Here is a 16671-nt window from a genome sequence, read left to right as displayed (position 1 = left end):
AGGAACAATTTATGTTATAAAGCTTCTATAAGAAAGCTAAAGCAGAAAGCTATAGAGATCCAAGATTTCGACACCTTAATTACCACAGCAGAAGTAACAACCTCCGAAAGACTGTTGCTAAACGAAACAGGCAAGGAAACAACATTGAAGATCATACTCGCATATGCGACGTTAACAGCCCGAAGCGCAAACAGAGTACTAAAGGCAGGCCACATAAAAGTAGGAAGGATGAGATGCAGAATGAGGCTCATTAAAGAAGGTTAAAAAATGCTACAGATGTTTGAACTTCGACCATTCGCAATGGGAATGCAAAGGGCTTAACAGGAAAGGGAAGGACTATGCATACGATGTGGGATAAAGTAAATATACGAGTATTGCACCGCGACCTTAGGTCTATGTGCCCTTATAATTTTGGAAACCCGATCACAAGCTGAAAGATTGCAAACAAAAAAAACAACAAAGAATACTAAAACGGATCACATCCTAGGGTCTCAAATGTGCGAGTCGTACAGGGATGGGCAAAGGCTTGAAGACTTTGCAATGTGACATGCATAGAAGCAAAACTGTTAACTGTTTTCTAAAACTATGGATAGAACTAATGTCACAATGAATAGTGTGCGGGATGAGTAAATTTTTCCAATTTTTGATCGTTGTCAATCGTCGAAATGCCAAATGGTTTTGGCAAATGGTCACCTAAGTCAAAAAAAAAAAAACAGCATGTGAAAACCGACTCGATGTTCAAATTATATCATGAAATTGTGTGGTCAAATTGTCAATTAGAGCATAAAAACACTTTCAGAATATGAAAATGCCTTTGAGTGGCAACTTAGAACTAGAATAATAGATTTGTGTTGCTTAAACTTCTTTTTTATCTATGTCAGGGCAGTGGTCTATGCTACGACTACGAACTACGATTGACTATTTGAAAATGCGAAATACGGAATACTAAGTCCAATATACCTATGTAATAGTATGTACAAAACATTTCGTTCCTTTTTAGTTTAGTTTAGAAAAAAGATTTCAATATCTCCTAAAATACAATCTATATTTCTTTAATACTACTGAGAATAAACATACAACATACTAACTAAATGACTATAAAATCATTAAATATATGTTAATATATACATATTGAATACAAGTATACAAATACATACATAAACACATAACGTAAATGGGGATTAGCTACACAAATGGCTTGACTGAAATTTCCCCAAACTCATCACATGATTTATTGCTTTAGTTACAGATTTTTACTCAACCATCTTACATACTTATGTACATATTTATTTCCAGCGCTAAGTAAATGAGTTCAACCGAAAATAGTCGATTTGGCGATCTTTGAAAGCCGAAAAGTTGAGGTAGGCCCACAAAACATGCGCATTGAACGAAAAGCAAATGAACGCAAGTTGCTTTGTTATAAATTTTCTTCTCTTTTTGTCTTTTTGGCTTACGAAAAGGGTGTGTGCTTGATTTATATACTATATATAGATTTATGTAAATATTCAGCCAAATATGTGGAAGGTGAGTAGACTGAGGATGTTTTACTTTCACCTTGAAGGCGTTAACTTTCTTTTTCATTTAATTATATGTCATTATTGGAATTGGAATGGTTAAATATACCATATTTATGTATATTTTTGGTAACGCGTGCCGGCTGAGATATTCGTCATGACCCAAAAGCTCCAGCAACCTTTCGAAAAGCAGCAAATAGTTAGTAGAGTAGAGAACGAACTGTGAAGATATTTTTATTATTATGAAAATAATATAAGGCAACTAAAATATGATATTATTAAATTTTAATATAATATTATTAAAAATATTTTGAGAAGTTGAGACTTATAATAAATTTGGTAGAACAATGAAATTTTGCATTTAAATAATCATCGGAGGTTGAATATATCTTTGCCAAATGGCTTTAATTGGCAGAAACTTTGACTAAATCCAGAGTCAACATCTACGTAGAAGCAGCAATCAAAGCAATAACTTCATTCCGCATATCGGCCAGAAGTGTCTTGGAAAGCAGGGCAGCAGTGGTAAGTGTTGCCAGAAGTAAGCAACTTCACTTCTACTGAGTGCCGGGTCACAAAGACATCGAGGACAACAAAATAGTGGACGAGATTGCCAAGAATGGTGTGCCTCCAACAACCGAAAACGAGAAACACATTGGGAAACCCATGCATTGTCTATATGACGACCTCGACAGAAGCATGGTAAAGAAAATCAAAACAAAATGAAACGATCTACCTGGGTGCGATACTGCAAAAGTCATGTGCAAAACGGTAGTTTGGAAGTCCACAAATTCCTATTCGCACTCGATAGAAGTGACTGTAGGAAAATTATCTAAATACCAACGCGTCACTGTCTGGTGTCGGCACACGCCCGCAGTATAGGGCTGACAGGTCGGGAAGACTGCAGAAAATGTTAAGAGCATGGCACCAGGAAATAGTGGAGCATCTTTGTGCATTTTTGCCGCATTGGCAAGACTACGCTGTAAAGTCTGGAGTCACTAAGGAATGATACACTGGAGGAGGTATCGATAGTGAGGGCGCATAGTCTGTTTAAATTCACGTCAAGCGCGGGCATCCTAAAGGATGACTACTTCTCTTGAACCTAGGAACTGAACCCCATCTGGTATCGCAAAGGACCAAAACTGATCTATGCGTGGCTTATTGCCTACAGTTTAACCTAACCTGACCTATATATATTTTTTGGTTCTTAGGGGGGTTTCTTTCGATATTATGTCAATATAAGAGTAAAGAATGAATATTGTTTGGTACATAAGAATGTAAGTCCGCACCAAATTTGGTAAAAGAAAAAAACAGCTTTGTACAATAAAAATAAAAAATTCTTTAAAATTTTCACATAAATTTCGAGGTTATGTGTAAAAAAGCGTATAAGTATACATAAAAGTTATAGTTCTTTTCATAACCAACAACATTGCAATACAACTCTTTTCTATAGGACTCATAGTTTTGGCGAAAAGTGAAATTACTCCTTAAAAATTCAACCACGCACATCCCCTTCCTTTCCCCTATCTCAGTATGCCCGTAAATTTTTTTTGCTTTAATGTTTATCAGTTTATTTTTGGTTTCCGTTGAGTTTCTATTATTAATTTTTTTTCTGATTTTTGGATTTCAGTTGATTTTAAGCAGAAAAATCTTTCTCACCGCGAGCTACGTTCTTTCGGAGGTACTCCTGGAGATCGACTACGAGTTCGAATAAATTCAAAATTTTGCAAAATGATTCAACGATTATTAAATTACGTTAAATTCCTCGAAAGTGCATAATTTTTAATTATTTATTATACTAAATGCCGCTTCAAAAAAAATTCCTAGGAAAAATCGTTTGGTTTTTCTGCTTTGCAAGGGGATATAATCCTTTAAAGCCCTTGCTTTTTATTTAAAATCATTATGAAATAAAAAGTCGAAGAGCAGTAAATTGTTATTTTGAGTTTTAATATTTAATTTTTTTCAAAGGCATTGATTACTTTTTTTTAATTATAAGTAATTAAGGTTGAAAGCTTACAACTTTTAATACACAATTTTTACTTTAATAGAAAAACACTAATTACGTACGAATCAGATTTTGACACTTTTTGCAAAATTATTCATTGCTTTTTAATTGAAAAATTTAAAATTTAATAAATGGAGCGCGACTACACGACCAAAAAACCGTTGCACTAATGACCCATAACCGCAAGTAGGCGACCAAAAAAGCTACAGCTGCGACAGAAATCAGCAAAAACTAAGAGGCCTTCGAGGTGAGCGCCATACGCACAGAAATTTAGTGAAAATACACAATTAATTCAATAAATATTTCTTAAATTTTTTTTTCGCTCTTCAGTTTTTACCTTAAACACGCATTCCTTGTTTACAAACGCTTTATTTGAGGTGTGCGAAAGGCAGGTATTGGCCGCCGTCAAGCATAGATTTCAAGCAAAAAATTACCGAGAAACAAAAAACACCGTTAGTATTTCATATTAAAGCACGTACGCGGCGAAAAGTACGCGCTCGCTCATTTAATTTCGGCGCATTTGTTTATTTAACTAGTTGTAGGCGGCGACTTGTGGTAACATAAACAAAGCGTGTGCTGAGAAATATGAAAAATATTGAAAATAAATAACGGCAAAATTTAATAAACTCATTTAATTATTTTTTATGAGTTTTTAAGACCACAACATAAGTTGCAAAGCTTTTGCGTTCGCTGCGAACTTTTTGATTTCCGTGTTTACGGGAGTTACACACAAACGCAAACAAGTAGGCACACACACAAATATGTGCATTTTGTAATAACGCATAATTTGTTAGCAAATAGCTCACTAGAGTCGTGGTTCAACGCTTTTCAGACGCTTGGTCATTAGTTGTTGGCGTTTTTTTATACTTTTTTATTACATGCGATAATTTTTTAAACATTTTTCATTTCATGTGTTTTTTTGCATTCACACTGTGAATTGGTCATGCATTGTTGCATTTAAGCAATTAAACCATATTTGACCTTTTCAAATTGCCAACTGGCCAACAAGTCATTTCAGCTTCAACGCCAGCACGGCTGCACACATACACGCACATACATACTTATAACGCTAGACACACACTCATAAAAAATTACACACATGCATTTATAGCATACTTATAGGTAAATACTTTGTCGCGGGGGGTAAAACGGTGCGCAGCCAGCAATTTGCAGGAAAAAAAAATATTTTCAACATTTTGTTCGACGTTTGACAAATGTGCAGAGCGATTAGCGAAACCCCAAATGAATGCGCCAAATGGAAGTGTTTGCTCAAAAGAGGAAATACTACAACAATGCAAATACTTGCACATGGTCATAAAATACAACAAAAATACAAAAAGAAAAAATAACTAAAATAAGTGATGAAATAATAGAGTAGAAAAATTTGCAGAAATAACCAAATAACTACACTACTGAGTAAATGAAAAAAAAAAATTAATAAAAATAAAACGAAAACTAAAAAATAAAACTTCTAGCACATGAAAATGCTTTTGAGTGGCAACTTGACAGAATTGTTTTTTACCTTTTTGGCTGTAGAAAACGGTAATGACTTCGAGCATTAAATATTTATTTTTGTAACTCACTGCTACTGAATATGCATTTTTAGTGTTTATAATAAAATATTCACCAATATTTTCGCATAAGGTTGCCAACTGGCTGCGATAAAATGCATGCCATATAATAATGCGAAATCTTACTTCATTAGCTTACTACTACTTTAAAGCAATTCTTCACTTTAGTTTAGCTATCTATGTAAAATACATTCAATAGGGTTGCCACCTAACTCCATTTACTACAATAATTCCGAAACACTTTTAAAAATTCATATTATCACTAATATATTTTTAAAATATTTTTTTGAATGAACTTTTTGAGAAAAGAGTTGCCATATCCACTAAAAATTTTGTACATGCAATTACTTCAAATTTTAAAAATACTTTGTGAAAATAATTGCTTTTCCATTTTCCTCTTCAGTATACCTAAAAATGTAAAATAAAATACATTTAATAGAGTTACCACCTACCTCCAATAAAGAACAACCTTTATGTTATATCAACATTATCTATCAATAATAAATTTGGAAAAAAAAATTTATTTTTCTGGCTATATACTTGCCCCGATATGTGAAAGATTAAGTAAAATAAAGCTTTTAGAGTTTTAAAAAGCTTTTCAGTTGTCGGAGAGTTTCAAATAGAGACATGTGTTAGCTCACGAAAAATTCAATATTAAAAAAAAATATGTTAACTCATAAAAGATATGTGTTAACTGAAAAAAAGATTAATATTATTGTGACTTGTTTTGTTTCGATTCTTGAAGCTTTAAGTTTAATAAAGCTTTTGAGCAGTTAATTTGTAATGTTCTTTAGTTTTCTGAGAGCTTCAAGTAGTGATTTTGCACCAGGGTAGTCATATTAGGTTTCTTTCTGCCTTTAGATGACTCAAGATTTCAACTAACGGCTACTGAAAAGTCTAAAAACTTCGAAAAATGCCATTTTGCACATATCACACAAAGAAAATTTAAATCGCGTTACTGATAAGCACATTGGTCAAAAATAAGCTAATACCATTTCCGAATGGTTTTGAAGTGGACATATTGACACGATACGACATTTAAGGATGCTTACATCGAGACATCTCGATTGGTCTCGGATTGGCAAAGCAACGCTTCAAACATTTTGGGGTTCCACGGTATGGAACAATGAGAAAGATATGAGACAATTGAATAGGATGACTTTTTCTTGTTGATTACGTAGTGGCACCCTGTTAGGTATCGCTAAGAACTAAAAGTGGTCTATGCTTGATTCATTAGTCTACCTGTTTAACCTAGCCTAACCTACTTCATTCTAGCCAGTTTTGATAGATTTGAGGGTATTCAGAATATGCGAGGTTGCAGGATCATATAACTAGCCAATAATAATCAAGGACTTTCTGTTATATATATATTCCGTGTGAACCCAAAATTTCCTAAAAAAACACGCTCAATACTCTCTCGAAAGCGCCTTGGGACTCTGACAAATTTGTCAAAGTAACTAATTCCGATTGTCAAAGTAACTAACCAGGATAGTCAGAAGTATCTGAACCACCATGTAAAAAGTTTAGTATTGCCAACTCAAGTATGAATGTTTGATTAAGTTTTAAACACTCACAGAAAGTAGTTGAAAGAGTGTTAGAATATTTATAAGACAATTAAGACTCACCTTCAAAGAGAAAAATAGTCAAAGAAGCTCTAAGACACTAAGGACTCTAAGGACATTAGTAAACCGGAGGACTCCGAAGCTTTTGCGGCAATCGAGAGGGAATCTACCAAAATACGTCTGATAGTTAATGAAAGTAAGACAAAAAATGTATGTTCTGGCAAAGACATTGATAGCAACGATGATGTCAGTCTGAAGGTCCAGCGAAGGATAGATTCACTGCTATTACGGTCTCACTTGGCAATTAGGATGTAAAATCCTCTCTCGATATAGGGAGAAAGTATTTCGCGGAGAGAGTCGATGAAAAAAGACGAATATATAGAACATGTCTCTGGTGGAGTAACCAAGTATAAGAAGCAGTGCTCAAAATCAGTCTGGAAAATACTTCCATTTTTAATAGAAACGATCTGGTATAATAGTACTGATATGAAACCTAAACTCTTCTATTATGTAATCGTACCAAACTTAACATATTGAGGAAATAGTTTTTAACATGGATTTAATGAGCTATCTAGGTCCCGTGGTTGGAACTAAGTATATATTTTGATTCACTTTGGAATAATTTTGTTTTTATAAAGTTTGTAACACCACGAAGGAAATATCAGAGTCCCTATAAAATATCTTCATAAATGATCTACATATGGAACTGACTCGATTTAGCTATGTCCGCTTGCCTGTCCGTTTGCTTGTCCATCCGTCTGTATATATGCGAACTAGTCCCTAAGTTTTCGAGAGATCGATCTGTAGTTCTACCTACGTCCTTTTCTTTCCAAGAATCTGCTCACTTGTTGGAATCGCTGACATGGGACCACAATAGCCTGTAGCTGCCATACAAACTGAATGATCGGCGTAAAGTGCTTGTTAAGAAAACTTTTTCATTTGACAAGATATCTTCATCAAATTTGGCATAGATTGCTATCTAAAGTAGTGGTGCAATCTCCCAAGAAATTGGTCCGATCGAATGACATTACCCTATAGCTGTCATACAAACTGGCCGATCAAAACCGAGAAAAAGATCATTTTGTACACTTTTAGGCTGAAAGAAAGACACCTGTGAAGCATCTTGAAGCTACGGTGCAACCGAACATAATCTGTTTTCTTGTTTTAAGAATATTTTTTCCAAATAACAATATTCAGAAAAATTTTATTTATTTGCAATTTATTTAGCAATTCGCGGCGTGGCACCCTGTTCGCATAGTTTTACAGCAGCATAAGTTTTCAAGTGTCTCACAAGTGGTTTCAACCATCATTAATATGAATTCTTTTAAGTATAATTTTTGATGTTTTTTGTTGTTGTTTTTTTTTCAACTCTCAACAAGAATTTTAAATTATTTTTCGCGCTCCACGCGTATTAATGCTGGCGCAATTACTGTTAAAATGAATTATATAACTCTTTAGTTTCAAGTGCTTTAACTGCGTTCGTTTGTATTTTAATAATAATAGCAACAACAACCACAACAACAACAACAACAACAATGGTATAAGCGACGCAGCATAATAGACACAGAACAAGAGTAGTGAACAAGAGAGTTGTTGGCTTCGAAACAAGTCCGAGCTTGGTACACAGGCACAAGTGGCAAAAGCAGCCAACAAAGCCAACAATTGAAAGATGAAATAACAGCAACAACAACACGAACAAAAGTACAAATATATATGTTTGTGTGAGTTTGTGTAGAATTGGACGTTGAAACAACTTAAGCTGCTGCCGCAATGAAAAACAAGTTAGCGTGCCAAGCTGTGATAGAAGCATGTGAGCATATACTTAAGGTCTATACATATCTTTATCACTATATATACATTATATACATATATATATACTTATATATGTTTGGCTACTAGTAGCAAAGTATCCGTACCATTTGATAGATGGCGAGTCGCAGAGGGTTCGAACCGTCCAAATGGCCGAGGCCAATGTGGAGGCGCAGCAATAACAACAACAACACGACATACATACATATATTTCTAAACTTAGGCACAATGCACGAGAAAAAAATTAATTAAAAAATTAAATAAGTACATAAATAAAAAAAGCAACGGAAAATACTGAAATTCAGCATAAAGAAATCAACTAAAGTTTGCCAACAACAACAGCAGCAAAACGAGGAATAGAAGCTGCCAGCTTGAGCAACACTCAGCAGAAAATCTTTGCTGTAATCGAACAAAGCAGCAAAGTTTTTGAGTTTTTGAGCTTAAAGCAAAACATAATTCTTGCTTTATTTTTCACTTTATTCGCCGCAGACAAAAAACTATGTATATAGATATACACATAACTATATATGCATACATAAATATATCTGGTTGTCGGTTGGACTGCTGCAAGCGGTGAAAGAAATCTGCAAGCAAAAAAATAACAAAAAATCGCGATTTGACGAAAAAAGAAGTTTGGCGACTTTGCTCTATTCTTTGTTGCCTGTTGTTGTTGTTGCACTTACATATTGCTCCTTTTTTCTGCTGTTTTGCTGCCCTTGGTTCATTTATTGGCGCAACTAAATAGCGTATTTAAAGCAGTTTGTTATGCAAAGGCTAAGAGAAATTCGCCAAAAAGTTGCAAGAAATGCAAGATTGAAGTGAAATAAAAGAGAAGCTTAAACAACATTTTTTAAACTTTTTAAAGATCAATCGGCAAAACATTTGGTTATAAAAATTCTCTCGATTTCTAAAATTTCAAAATAATTAGCACAAAGCTTTATTTTATGGCGTAGATCAAGCAGAAAGCAAGTGAAGCTCAATTTTGTTGTGTATATCAAGGAGAAATCGTCTAGAGACCAAGTGATAGATAAGCATAAAGTCAAGAGAACTCTGCAAATGAATAGATAGCGCCCTTAGCGATTATGTATATCTTAAAGTGACTATTTCCGATAGGATTTTTATACCCTTAACAGTGTATATTAAGAGTCTCACGGCCGTCTGTTCACGTTCATTTATCGGACTACTGCTGTAATTGAATGATGTTTTCGTACAGAAAACTTTTTCTTTCACAAAATATCCTCACGAAATTATAACAGAATTATTTTGTAAGCCATAGGTACAATCTCCGAACATATTGTTCAAATCGGATTACTATAACATATAGCTGTCATACAGACGGAATGATGAAAATCATGTCCTTGTTTAAAAAACTCTTTTATTTGATGAGGTATCATCATGAAATTTGGCTAGAATATTTGCTGAAGACAACAATGTAATCTGTGTAGAAATTATTGAGATCGGACCACTATGAAATATAGCTGTCATATAAACTGGTCGATAAAAATCAAGATCTTGTTAGAAAATTTTTCATTTTAGAAGATATCTTCTTAAAATTCGGCATATATTACTACCTAAGATAGCGTTATAATCTCCGAATATGGTATATAGTTCGAATTGGACTACTATAGCATCTACATAGCTGTCATACAAACTAAACAATGAAGCCTTTGTATATAAAACCTTTTTTTCTTATTTTATACTAGTGAATTAATACCGAGCCATCTGTGTAAAAAATTAACCAGAATTTGGGAACATGTCACTCAGTCTACTTATTGGTCCCGCTATTTAAGGGTATTTATAAAGGAACCGTCGTTTCTGCGGTCCAAAAACTATGCTTTGATGTAAACAGATCGTTGATCGATGGGGCTTTTGAGAGATTGTTATAAACGGCATTGCTCAGATCGGCTTTGTCTCCCAAAGCAAATCGCAAGGGAGTATGTATATACATATGGATGACTTCTGATTGGAACAGTACACTTCAAGTTTTAAACAGTAAGTTCACAGACAGCAAGTAAACCGCGTATCTAAGCATTGGGAGAATTTGTAGATCTGTATACCCTCTAGTGTTGGATTATAGAAAATAAAGAGCATTTAAACTCTGTATATAAGTATATACATTTTAAAAACCAGATACTAAAATCTCTGAAAGTGTGGGCGACTCTCATGCTCCTTGTAACAAAAGAAAGAGATTGTGAGAGGTAGATACCTCAGAGTCAGAGCAGGTACCAAATTGAAATACCTATGTTCGTTGCACCGTTCACCTTAAAGCGAAATTTTAAATCTCAGGAGATACTAGACCAATTCCAAACGACCTCTCTCGCAGAAGCATTTTGGTATGTTAATTGTTTTAGCGATGGTATGCACCTTCAACCTTGTCGGATTGGGTCGACCTGTTAGTAGCTAAACTACCGCAGGCGACGCATTCGGGATCATTACACTTACTGAGTGAGCCCCTTCATCGCGACAAGATATAATTCTCCAGGAAAGTGGACTCAAAACTCAACTTAATTCTGAAAATGTGTGAAATTGATGCTGGAATTACCCCAAATCACATATGCTTCATCAAGTGATTTATTTTATCAGACTTCAAGCCGGTCAATAAGTAATCCAACCCGAACTTAGTCCTTACTTACTTGTTTAAATAGTCGTAGTCTTCAACTCTATGTTACTCTACTTGCGGAGATTTTTTTGGTTTCGGTGAAATTGACTTTAATATTTATATAATGCATAGTCACGGAACAGTAGCTTTGAGTTTTATTTTATACACTTCAGAGTTCGGTTAAAATATCCATGTATTATACGTATATTGATTCCATAAAAGAGCAAATGTAAGATAATCCACTTGCAGTTGCTGTGTACTAATTACTGTGTTGTTAAGTCCTAAGTTCTTCTTATGTTGTCCCTAGAATGCAAAATTTTTTTTCGACTTTTACTACGGAGCTTGTTCTGCGTTCTCCAACGATACAAAATTCACTGCTTGAACGATCCTCACTAACAATACTTGTATTATACTCTTTTCAATCTGCTAGAGTGACTTTATACGCTTGAGTTATATATTAACTTCTTGCATTAAAGCGCTAACGAATTTCACGACCAAAGCGAATTGAAGTCAAAACATAGATGTCAATCAACGTTTGAGCCTAAGAGTTAAACTTAAATAATGACGTTGATGACGACGACGACGACGACGACTCCGACTCCGACGGTTTGAAATGAAATGACCAGACGGGTAGACAGAAACACTTTAAAGTGTCTAAAGCGGTTAAAAATAAACAAAAAGTGCAGCTTCTGGTGGCTGTTGGCTGGTGTGGCAACTAATCGTCAACCAGACACTGAACTCATTGCGCGCTTGTAAGCCATGCCTTGTAATGCTGGTGCGGGGCAGGCGCATTAAAAAATACTTAAACATGTCTGCTCGGCGGTATGCGCCTGCATGTGTACGGAGTATATCTCGAGATCTAATAGAGTGTGCCTTGGTATGTGTGGTAAGCAACCGCAAATGTACTTATAGGTATTATGCAAAAGCGGCAGCTGGCTGTTTTGAAAACTGCTAAAACTGCCAAAATGCTGGCCAGCGGCACAACCAAGCCGCGCTGCCGCGCAGACAGCCAGCCAACTGCTGGAGCTTGGAGCGCTGGCGGCACCCATAGAGTTGTGGCTTAACTCTTTCAGCGTGTTTGCGGCAAAAAGCCGGTTTTCGTTGAAAATCACTACAAAAAAAACGTTGAATTACAAAAATAAAAACAAAATCAAATAAATGTGTCTGCAAGTTTACAAAAATTTAAGCGTAAAATAAATAAACAAATCATTCGTGTTCGAACCAGTTACGTTTAAATTTACCAGTAATTTTCGAAGCCGTGAAAAGTTGTGCTACGAATTTGGTAATAGTTCGACTGCGGAAAAACAACAACACTGCAAGTAAATAAACAGTGTTAGGACACTGAAGGTGTGCTCTTATAAAATTGTTTTCAATTAGCTGAAACTGGGTTACGGTACTTGCGATTTGTATATTTAAATTTTTCAAAAACTTTACGCTAAACTTTTGTGGGTTGAATGGAGGAAATAAAGTGGATGAATCTGGAGCAAGCTAAGCAAACTCGGAGAAAACATTTAAAATCAGCAACAGCCAATATGTGAAACATACAGACAGAAACGTTGAATTTCACCGCAAAGATTACTGAAAAGTGATTCAGTTAGAAAATATTGCATATCTCAAAAACTAAGTGGTCTGTTTAAACTGAAATTTGTTTTGAAAGGTTCACGTCAGCTTCTCTACATTTCCAATAGGTTGAAGTACCAACAAAGCTAACGAAACAAAACTTAGCACAAATAATACCTGAAGCATATGACAACTCAAATCTTATCTGGTTCTAAAACCTTTGAAATCTGCTCCCAGCGCCCATGTAGGTAGTATAATAGGTAATTATTTTCAAATGCAGAAATCAATATTGGCTGGGCTTGGATATTTTGGCATTGAGGAGACTATAGTAATTATGGACAGTTAATACTGAAGCTTACACTACTGCTGTGATAACAAAAATTAAATGAAATTAACTCCAGAGCATCAGTAAGGCAGGTAATTTTTTTTTTTCGTCTAGGGTGGCAGAACTCTCTACTACATTTGACATGCGTCTATTCGATTTAGACGCATTTTTGTAAACAACCAATAGTGATTTTTACGATTTTTAAATAAGTTGATTTTGCTACACAAAGAACTTTCTTCAAATTTTGTTTTCGGAACAAATATTTTGTGGACATGTTGAAAATGTTGCGGAAGGCCTTTGGTGATTAAATTATGTCACAAAAAACGTTTTTGTTTCAAAGGGTGCCAAGAAAACATTACAGACTAATCGCGCTCTGGACGACCATCAGTTTTTACCGACGAGGGTCATGTCCAAAAAATCAAAGATTTCGGTCTTGAAAATCGTCGTTTGACAAGTAGAGCCCCTGCTGATAGAAAAATATCATTTGGCTTCGAATCATTTTGAAGCACGTTCTGTGTCTCAGATATAGAGAAAGAAATCTCCACTGCTTTCCAAATCACTCAAATGCACAATATTATACTGCATTAGTTCTGTGCAACTTATTTGCCAAAAACTCAACTGATATACTTAGATCCAAAACCACCGTATTCACCTGATTTGGCTTAACGCGACTTCTGGCTATTTAGCACACTGGAAAAACTAATTCGCCATTCAATACGATTGCAAAGATAAGAACCGAATCGAAGCAGGTTCTGAAGACTAACTGAAAAAAAAAATTTTATCGAACAGGGATTACTATGAAGGAGCTGAAACTGATTTGGACGTGTAAATAAAGAACCGATATGAGTTTGAGTATACAAACAAATTCACCTTACTTTTAAATTATATAGCATATGACATGCTCGAACATTCTTTCACGATCAATAAATTCACAAGAACCATCATAACTAAATTTTGGAGATTTGTAGTAAAGACTAATTTGGCTAGAGTCTTTTGGATTATATGGCTAACGTTATTCAACAAAGTAAACTTAGAAAGAAATAAAACACTTGCATAAATTATTTTACCGTTCCTACGACAGTCGGGTAATCGAAACGTACCGCGATTATTATCTGGCTAAAGCCTAAACAAGGTAACGTAAAGCAACGTTCTTCCCAACTACTTCACGGCCGCTACAACAACAATAAAAGCAGATCTTTTTTGTTCTTGAGCGAAGAAAAAAATATATTTACAAGAGATGATTTTCCTTCGACATGCCATACTAAGTGGCAAATCAAACAAGCAACTGTTATAAATGTAATAAACAGACTTGATAGGTAGAAAGAGGTTATACGAGGTTATGAGGTTTCCGCATAAGGAAAACCGTTGTTGATTTCACACGCAATTTTGTATTTTTAATACGACACCAGACGATCACTTCTAAACGGATTTAAATATGCGTATAATAAAACTGTAGAGAGATTATAAGAAGCACTAATGTTCTTAGTAAAATCAATAATTAAGGAATTTTAATCATTTCAAAGAGTCGATTTTTCTTGTGTATATCGATAGTAATTATTTTTAAATAATTATTCGAAAAATTCGAAATTGATCCGGCAAATAGTCTAGGGGATATGAGGTTATCAATATTGTATTATTTTTTTTAAGAAAGGGGGTAAATGGCTCGCAAAGCTTTAATGTTTTTTATCCTAACCCTATTTTAAGATTCAACTTGAAGTTTTCACACGACCTTCATAGATATATTTGATGGGAAGGATACGATTTTTGATAATAACTTCGATTTTTGAAGCTACTTTGAAATCTTATTTAAAAAAAGAAAACTATTTTAATATTTTCAATAGTTCCGGAGATATGAGATTACAAATATTGTAAGAAGAAACTTAGGGGATAGAAGCTCCGAAACCTGTGTTTTCCGAACTCTGTTTTATGAGTCAACTTATATTCAAAGGAACGGGTACGATTTTGATAAACACTTTTTAAGCCAATTTGAAATCTTATTTTTAAAAAACTACCATTGTGTCAAAAATCTAAATTCTATCTAGTCCTTAGATCATTACTAGTATTCCTTTATAGTAATAATAAAGTTTTTTGATTTTTGGATTTGTGATCGTTTTAAGCAGAAAGGTCTTCCTCGCCAACAGATAACATCTTTCCCAGATTACCCTGGAAATCAGCTACAAAACGAATCCAATTTTTCAAAAAATCGCTGATTATCGAATAATATTAAATTATGAAAATATTCTTCAAGACAAAGGAAAATACGCTTTTTTTCTGACTTGAAAGTGAATATAACACCGTAAAATTGGAGACCAGCTTGTGGACCGTCTTAGAGTTTTAAATTTCCCCATAAGAGAATCTGTGATACCAGATAAGAACTCAATGAAGACAGGAACATCAAATTAAAATCTGGCAAGCGGTTTCCAACTTTAAAAAATATTTTTTTGTTCTTAGTCGAAAGCTGGTTTTATTTTCGAAAAACCTTTGAAAAATTTTGTTGATTTACTTACTTTTTCCTTTTTTAGGAGAGAAATATATGGAAGTGTTAAATTGCAGCTACTAGACTAGATATTTAAAGTTTAGTTACTTAACACATTTACTACATTTAGTAGTTTTTAATATTTGTCTTCAAAAATTTTAGTTAGACTCAGGGTTAGTAACCATTATTATTTGTCGAATAAAATTTTAGACTCATCATGCTTCAAATAAATTTTTAAAAGCTGTCTTATTGAAAATCAAATATTTTTTAAAAACTGTCTTATTTAAAAAAACCTTAATACTGGAATAAAATTAGTTTAAAAATAGAATAAATTAGTTTAAAAGTAAAATTTTGGATAATTAAAAAATTTCAAAAAACGTAATCTTTAAATAATTTTCAAAGGACGCACTTATCTTCAGAATTATTTAAAATAAATTTTATGACAAATTTTAAAATATATGACATTTTTTAAACAAAATATATTTTATTTCTAAAAAAAATTAGGCAACAAACTATTTATGAGAAAAAATGTTCATAAATAATCACACCAAATTTCCCAAAAATCACTTTAAATCCAAAAATTTCATTTTTATACTGTTTTCTTGTTTTAAGAACTTTATTCACCTCAAATAATGCAGAATATCATTTTAGGACCTTAGCTAAATTATACATCGCTTATACGCCTTAATGTGTGCAACGCTAAGTCAACTCATTATTTTATAAAAACCATGAGGTATAAGTAACCATATCCTATAAATACACCATGATATTTGGTCTGAAAGTTTTATTTGGTTACTTCTAGATAAAAACTTTCAATACATAAAACACGATCCTTTATAATTTGTAAATGTTCTATAAGCCGTAAGATATGCAAAGCTAAATCAAGTCAACACAAAACTACAAAATATGAGATGATAAATTTTCGAAAATTTTATTTTGTTTTTTCCGGCAGATATTTCATTATATTTTTGTCTGAGGCATCAATTGATTGATTCTTGCCTTAAGAATATACTTAATTTCTGGGTTAAGTGTTTAGCAAATCAAGCATGTACATGTATTTCAATAAATATCTGCAGAAAAGCAAAGCAGCTGGGTACGACTAAAATATTCAAAGGTAGGAATTTCTCTAAGGAAATTTAAAACTTTCTTAATATGCAAGAAAAACTTGTTTCTCCGAAGAAATGGAAATCAATTTGATCAAACAATTAGTTTAAAATGATGATAATATCTTACGAAGATTTGAGCACAATATT

At 33.7% G+C, this 16671-nt stretch overlaps 1 protein-coding gene across 3 annotated transcripts in view; it reads right to left on the bottom strand.

Moving 5' to 3' along the window:
- Positions 1 to 16671, bottom strand: part of LOC126751974 (uncharacterized) — a 297586-nt gene that overhangs the window by 267896 nt on the left and 13019 nt on the right. The window lies entirely within an intron of this gene.

The sequence above is a fragment of the Bactrocera neohumeralis genome, chromosome 3 (genome assembly GCF_024586455.1).
Source record: "Bactrocera neohumeralis isolate Rockhampton chromosome 3, APGP_CSIRO_Bneo_wtdbg2-racon-allhic-juicebox.fasta_v2, whole genome shotgun sequence".
NCBI lineage: Eukaryota > Metazoa > Arthropoda > Insecta > Diptera > Tephritidae > Bactrocera > Bactrocera neohumeralis.
Note: the sequence above shows the minus strand (reverse complement) of the source record. Positions and strands in the feature narration are given on the sequence as shown.